This window comes from Notothenia rossii (assembly GCF_949606895.1).
Source record: "Notothenia rossii genome assembly, chromosome: 5".
NCBI lineage: Eukaryota > Metazoa > Chordata > Actinopteri > Perciformes > Nototheniidae > Notothenia > Notothenia rossii.
In genome coordinates, this window is record NC_136903.1 from 63,662,123 (window position 1) to 63,669,434 (window position 7,312).

The 7,312-nt window shown below is 43.4% G+C and overlaps 1 long non-coding RNA gene across 1 annotated transcript; it reads left to right on the forward strand.

Annotated features, from left to right (window-relative positions):
* The first annotated feature begins 2,603 nt into the window (after positions 1-2,603).
* Positions 2,604-3,464, forward strand: LOC307040098. The gene is made up of 2 exons (XR_013808428.1): positions 2,604-2,864; positions 3,331-3,464. It is a non-coding gene; the product is annotated as an uncharacterized lncRNA (long non-coding RNA).
* The last annotated feature ends 3,848 nt before the right edge of the window (positions 3,465-7,312 follow it).

Genomic DNA, 7,312 nt, shown 5'->3' on the forward strand with positions numbered 1-7,312 from the left:
ACAGCCAATTTAAATTAACCTTAGCGATGCATACAGTTCCTACCTACATAATAACATTTAAATCAGGAGAGACGTGATGTATGAAATACATGTTTATTATCGGGACCCATAACATGCGGGAATAGTGATTGACGTATTACAACAAGTAACTGGAATGATGTTTTGACGATTAGGCCCCGGGTTTGCAGGATGATAATTCAGGAGGGAAAGAACCGCTCTGATGAACCCCCCGGGGTCTAGACACTGGTGGTGGTGATAGTAGTTCGTCCGATCTGAAGGGAGAAGGTTTCAGCTTGGCGCTGTATTAGGAGACAGGAGGTGAAGGGGTGGAGGAGGGTTATGCGTTGACACCTGAAATGAGAACTGACGGAGAGGGGAGAGCAGATTTAAAGGGGTTAGCAGGTGCGATGATTGGCTAGCCGGGGCGTGATGCCCCTGATCACTTATTGAGATAACGTTTGGCACCTGATAATGTTGTCTTCCTGATTGAACTTGCGCTGAGCTACATTTCAATAAGGAGAGACGTGATGTATGGAATACATGTTTATTTTCGGGACCGATGACATGCAGGAATAGTGATTGACGTATTACAAGAAGTAACTGTAATGATGTTTTGGCGATTAGGCCCCGGGTTTGCAGGATGATCATTCAGGAGGGAAAGAACCGCTCTGATGAACCCCAAAAAGAAGTGAAGTATGAAGTACTGAGCTGTGGGCAATTCTTACCTTGCGGCTGGCTGCGGAGATCTATGGATGAAATTAGAGATTAACATGGGGACGTGATAAGCACCGGAATGGCTTCCGGGCTGCGGGGTTAGACATGCGTGGACCAACTGGCCGCAACCTGCACTGCAGGTTTAACATAACACAGACCCATGTCCGCAACCTGCACTCGCAGGGTTAAACATAACACAGACCCATGTCCGCATCCTGCACTCGCAGGGTTAAACATAACACAGACCCATGTCCGCAACCTGCACTCGCAGGGTTAAACATAACACAGACCCATGTCCGCAACCTGCACTCGCAGGGTTAAACATAACACAGGCCCATGTCCGCAACCTGCACTCGCAGGGTTAAACATAACGCAGACCCATGTCCACAACCTGCACTCACAGGGTTAAACATAACGCAGACCCATGTCCAAAACCTGCACTCGCAGGGTTAAACCTAATGCAGACCCATGTCCGCAACCTGCACTCGCAGGGTTAAACATAACGCGGACCCATGTCCGCAACCTGCACTTGCAGGGTTAAACCTAACGCGACCCACTGGCCGCAACCTGCACTCGCAGGGTTAAACATAACGCAGACCCGGAGGTCACAACCTGACGTGTAGGGTTAAACATGAACACAGACCCGGAGGTCACAACCTGACGTGCAGGGTTAAACATGAACACGGACCCGGAGGTCACCTGACGTGCAGGGTTAAACATGAACACGGACCCGGAGGTCGCAACCTGACGTGCAGGGTTAAACATGGTGCAGACCCGGAGGTCGCGATCTGACACGCAGGGTTAAACATGAACACAGTGACACATATACATGCTGACGTGCTATGAACCACCACTACCAGTTATAGGCATAATTAGCATTTTCATTGTTGAGAAACCTTGGATGGCCAGCACGCGCTGATGTCTGGGCGAATGCGGGATATGAAGGCGGAGGAGGACCACCGTCCGAGTTGCAGGGATGAGGGAGAAATGCCTTGATTGGCAGTAGAGGTGGCTGCACCTATCTGAACGAAAGCCCTGATATGCTATTAGGACGCCACAACCAGTTATATGCATATTTACCATAGGTGAGCAGAAGAGATCTTGGATTGGCAGCACGAGCCGATGCCCGGCGAAGAGGGAGATGTAGACAAGTAATGCACGAGAGCTGTTAGCTGGAGTACAGTGATGCATGAATATCATGACCTGGATTGACCCAAGCCAAGTGAGCATAAACCCGAGAATATGGATGAAGTGCAGATGCACGCAGAAAACCCATACGCTTAGCTAAATACTGAGACATGACCCATGATATAGACTAGCTTAATAGCAGTTAAGTGAGCCAGGATGAGTCATAGATGCTGATAAACTGATTGAGTGATTAGGACCGTCTTCTATCATCTGAGAGGATGATGGAGGGACGCTAGTGTTAGATCCAGCGAGTGTGATAATAAATGTGTAAGCAGGAGTGGAAATCTGAGCGTGCCGCTATAGCGGATGATCTCATGCAGATATTCCCCACAAAACGGAGGATGTGCAGTGCACGTCCTTAAGAGTCGGGGAAAACGCGGTCGTCGTGAGGCCGGCGGATGCCACGTCCAGAAACGGGAGATGATGCGTGCCGAAGATTATCCGCATGCAAAGTACGGTTGCCCGGTGAGGAAGAGCAACTGTCGTTGAAGATGTTTGCTGTATACGCCTTGACGTTTATGTGGATGCGCAGTTTGGTTAGAGAAACATTATACCATGAGCTTGATGTGATGCCTAGGCACTCCGGGTGTATGACTGGGCCTATAGTTCCTCATGAATAGGAACGGCGTGCTCCTAAGGAGTCTCTTCTTCTATTAAGATTACATTGTCTCTGTGCGTAGAGGGGGAACATTGACCTTGTCATCGAGATTGCCCTGAGCTATACCAGTCATGCTAGGGCCTATGCTGAAGCGAATAGTGTTGTAACGAGCAGTACGCTTGGACAAAGTGACCAGCGCCATATAGACTGAGAGTTACGTCATCTCCGTTCACTCCAATGGACCACTTTTTTTACAGCAATGGCGGATCGTGGAGCCTCTCAATCGTTCCCCGGAAGTTAGCGCCAAGGCTAGCAGAGCTGTAGAGTTGCAGCATAATAGACCGTTCGTGACGGACTTTTAAAGGTAAGAAGAAGTTTAAAGATTTATATTGCGGATATTATCAGTACATCTGATTCAAATTAACATGTGTATTAAAGGATGTCAGTGGATTATCCCTAAATTAGTAGATTTAGGGAACGTTTACAGATAACATATTAAGCTAGGATACCATACCATAGTACCATACACTATACCATAGTGGTTGAATACATAGTATTAGGAAACACTTTATACTTACTGGACATGTTATACTCATTACATACTGTATATAAAATATGACCAAGAATGTGAGACAACTTTATAGAAATTCATATCACATCTGCTACTGATGCCATTTGTCATACTTTGTTAAACTCACAAATAATAAAGTTCCATAACTTCAGTTGGGAACAAAGACCACACCTTATCTCCCCAAGGCAATTTCCCATCCAATAGGTGTGCTATATAGGTGTGTATAACCCTTTCTCCTGTCTGTTACTCCCTCTTTCAGCACATGGACCAGAGGGGGATTCAATGGAGCCTGAATATCTGCACTGAGACCCTCACCCTGCACCCTGAGTCTAAACTCTCAGTGTTTTTCAAGCCTTTCCCTGTTTTTTTGTATTAAACAAAAAATTAAGCTTTCCCAATGGTGTGGTTTTCGTTTTGTGAAAAAGTGCAAATGCAGTGTTTGTTTATAATAACCTCACATATTTTTTTGCTGTTGGTCGCGAAATTACTCCTGCTGACTTGAACCAGCAAATGTTTTCCTCCGCTCTGTGTCAGTGGGGAAGCCGTACATTCGTACTCCTTTCTCGGAGCGATTTGAGCATCCCCAGGCAGCACAGCAAACCATGGTGGCGACTAGGAGGCAGCATAGCAAACCAGGACAACACGGAGGAAAAGGCACAGACAAACTGCATGATATGCTATTCAATGTTTATTGAATTCCATGTATTTGCAATGGATGTTACTAAAACAACACATTTAACATCATCATCATCATACTGCTGCTGCTGCTGCTGCTGCTGCTGCTGCTAGTCGTTTGATAGTCACCTGTCGGTCTCCTGTCCTTTCTGAAAGCCATAAAGATGACATTAGTCATTTAGATAACTTGTGTCCTCAATTACCATGGGATTACTGAAACTACCATGAATTTAAGAAAATGGTAGAAATGAATCTAATCAGAATTTTGAAGCATTCCTTTAGATCCCCTCCCTCTAAATATATCAATAAACATTAGAAAGTGATGCTCCTGACTACCATACAAGTTTAAGAAGATAATAGTGGTTTTAAAGAATTCAAAGCTATAAATAAACAGCAACAGGCTCTTTAACCAAGGTACTGTTAGCCTAACATGTAAACTAGTTGTTCACACTAATCCTAATATTGTCACTTAATATTAGCAAATTCTATTTTATTTTTTAAAACATATTCAGGGTATATGCAGGAATCCTGAAGTCAAATTTAATACCTTTTAAGATCTTTTTTAAGACCCTTTTCATACATTTTAAGACCTCATCGCCACTTCGAGTTCTAACCGGTTACGTTGGCGACACACTTTACCTCACATTGACTATATACAGTATTGATTGTAAGATAGAACAACTAAACAGCTTGTGATAACTCCTCATCACAATTCAGATAGAACAAAGCACAAGAGAATTAAGTGTGTGACTAACCCAATGCAAGGTTTATTAGAAAAATAAACCATTAGAAAGTAGTATTTGATTTAGGCATTGTTCCCAAGAGATACAAAAAACAAAAAACGATATATAGCCCATGTTAACACTTTTCTCGTTTTTAGATTATATTTAGGGTCGATATGTGTTGACTTTACTTTAAAATAGCAGATCACTGTGACCGGATATAGTTCGGCTTAGTGAACGTGTGTTCCTTGGAGGAGCAGCATCGGCCGGACTCCGCTGCTCCTCCGTGCAGAGAGTCTGCAGCGGTGCGTGTCAGCGACGTGCAGTCAGGGGAGGCACGGATTGGCTATCGGGAGAGTCGGGAGTTAAATGCCGCGGCTTTCTGGCCATTACTTAGAATTTGGGACCGGACAGCTTTGATCCCCATCGACAATGGCGATTCTAGAGTCTGTGGGGGCCCCTCGAACCAAGCAAGGCAACGAAACTTAAAATTAGAAGCATCATTTTACGGCGCGCTATGCATGGGGCCACCTTGAGGGGGTTTCCCGACATGTCGTTGCAGTAAATCAAAGGGTGTTTCATGTTGTCGTTGCTGTGGACCTTCTTAATACCTTGGAAAATGCCGTTTTTAATACTTTTTAATAGCCTTAATTTTCGCTAAATTGATTTATCAACTTTTAATACTTTTTAAGACCCCGCGGACACCCTGATATTGATGTAAATACATACACATATCGATTTGTTGTATAAATATTGCAAATCAAAACCTTTATTCACTAATAATTACCAAAAATCGTAGTTCTATCTCCTGTTATTAATGCATTCACATTGCCCGCCATGAACTTCCGGGGAACGATCCTCGTCTACATGAACCACGTGACGATAACCGTTTTTGGACTTCCGTTGTCGTAACTCTTCTATCTATATGGCGCTGAAAGTGACTAGAACGCAACCGCACCTTGAAATACTTATACAGTCGAGCAGCACTAAGATCTGTTATTGTGTAGGAAACTGTTAATGCCGCAAAGATAATGACAGTAGTCAATGACTGATGAGCTCGGTTGCTAGCAACGTCACCTGTAGGATGCCAGATAACCTTAATGACGGTGTTGTGATGCCGACGGCATAAATCCATACTGAAACATGTCATGATTTCTGGTCTTCGGTATTTCCAGACAAGTGGCTACTGAAATCAATCTTACTAATTGCTGTCTGTGCAATTCTCGGCGCGAGTTGGCGGACTTTATTTTGCTTACTTTAGCATCATTTTTCATGGTGGGGCTAAGCCATTTCTTGGTATGGGTGTAGTCTACCCCAGCCATACCCTTGCGCTGCCACTGGTGGGATGTATGGGGCGGGCCATTCTGCACATGCGTTAAATGCGTTAAATATTTTAACGCAATTAATTCAAAAAATTAATTACCACCGTTAACGCGATCATTTTGACAGCATTAGTTTTAACCTTTATATGTGACCCGCTCTATCGAAATCAGTCGGAAGTCGCAACGGCTCATTTCAAAATAAACGTGGATTTGCGTAAAAAACTATTTTTTCGGGTTCGGGTGTTTTGTTTGATTTTAAACAAACAAAGTCTTGGCTTTCAGAATATGAAACTTTTATTTCCAAACTCACACGATAAATACATTCTTTAAGCTTGTAAAGGGAAGATGACAGGCAATCTGCTCTTCCGCAGCGCCGCCCCCCCTCCCTCCGGCTGACATTATGAATGTAAGCGTAGAGTAATCATAAATAACACGGCAGGGTTCGTTACAGTTTGTTTTCATCTGATTTCAATTAAACAAAGTCTTGGCTTTCAGAATATTAAACTTGTTTCGGCAAATTCAGATGATAAATACAGCTTTTAAGCTTGTAACGGCATAAATACAAGCGGAGAACGGAGTAATGTAACGTCACAGCAGACATAACAACAGCCGGTGTTTCTCGTGAGGGTTTTCCCCGGGAACGCAATACACACAAACGCAAAATTACACAAACACACACACACACGTATACACACACACACACTCGCGAGCTTCTCCCAGACCAGTAATCCAAACGAAAATATCTTCCCTCCGTAGTATTTTGATCATTTGCTAATAACCAATCAGATTGATGGATTCCAGAGAAGAGAAAACTTTAAAGGCCTTTTTCTCAAAATGATGACTCGGTGACAGTCATTATATAATGTGACATATTTCGCTTAATATTTGGAGTACAAAAACAATCCTGATATCATTAGAAAGCTAGGAATATCCTCTTTCCAGTAGTGTATACAACTCAAAATGTGTCTTCGGGTCAATGCGACTGATTTCGATAGAGCAGGTCACATATATAGTCTATGATTTTAACTTGGAGGCTACTATTAGCATCGTTAGTACCGATGTAGCTACCACTCGCTTTCACGCTAACCCAAGCCTTAACATTCATTACTTAGCTGATTAAAATCATTAACACATAAATAAAGTACTCAAATTTCACTGACCGCAAAACCGCATTAATGCACCGTCTGTTTTAACCGCAGAGCGAGTCACAATAGTCCGATATATAAGCATGAAGAACAAACAACCACGGCCGGATCAAGTTGTGTTCCCTGGATTAACTGAGCATGCAGAGTCCCTGTAGCTAGCTTCACGGAGCAGCTAGCAGAGAGACAAGAAGCTAGCAGCAGCAGTCATTGAATGGAGCTGTCACTCAATGTGACCACGCCCTAATTTATGCATAACTTTAAGACTGAATATTAATTAAACAGATGAGTTGAGACAAAATTCACTCCAGGATCCATAGACAAGAAGGGGGAATCTAACTATCCTGAGAATAAAATGTTTTGAAACCACGATGTAAACA